Consider the following 517-nt stretch of genomic DNA (forward strand, 5'->3'; position numbering starts at 1 on the left):
GATTATAACTAAGAGCCTTTGTAGAAAAGGGGTAAACAAAAATCGCAACTCAAAAACGCAACACTCCGATCGATAACGTAACGAGCAAGGATAAACCAACGCGAGATTATATATATACAAGAGAGTGTCAAAAACAGGAATATCAAGACTCAAGATCCGGCCGCGAAGATAACCGGTCCGAGCATAGCAATATATACATATGATAAAAATAAGGAAAATCCCAAAGGAAACCCAAAGGGACACAAAAACATAAAACCTATTCTCCAAAATCTCCCATAAGAGGAGTCATCACAGTTGTATTATTTAATGGAGATAAAAGTATCTAAGCAAAACATATAAACCAAAACATAGCCCCGAGAACAGAGGTTCTTCGCAAATCTAGAAGTCTCCAGCATGCCTCTGCGGGAAACCGTACATCCTGCATCTGAAAACCACAAAATCCGCATGGGTGAGAACCAGAGGTCCCCAGCATGGTAACGGCTTCCACATATATAATACATAATAATGGAGGAAAGCC

This window comes from Arachis duranensis, chromosome 2, assembly GCF_000817695.3.
Source record: "Arachis duranensis cultivar V14167 chromosome 2, aradu.V14167.gnm2.J7QH, whole genome shotgun sequence".
NCBI classification, from domain to species: domain Eukaryota; kingdom Viridiplantae; phylum Streptophyta; class Magnoliopsida; order Fabales; family Fabaceae; genus Arachis; species Arachis duranensis.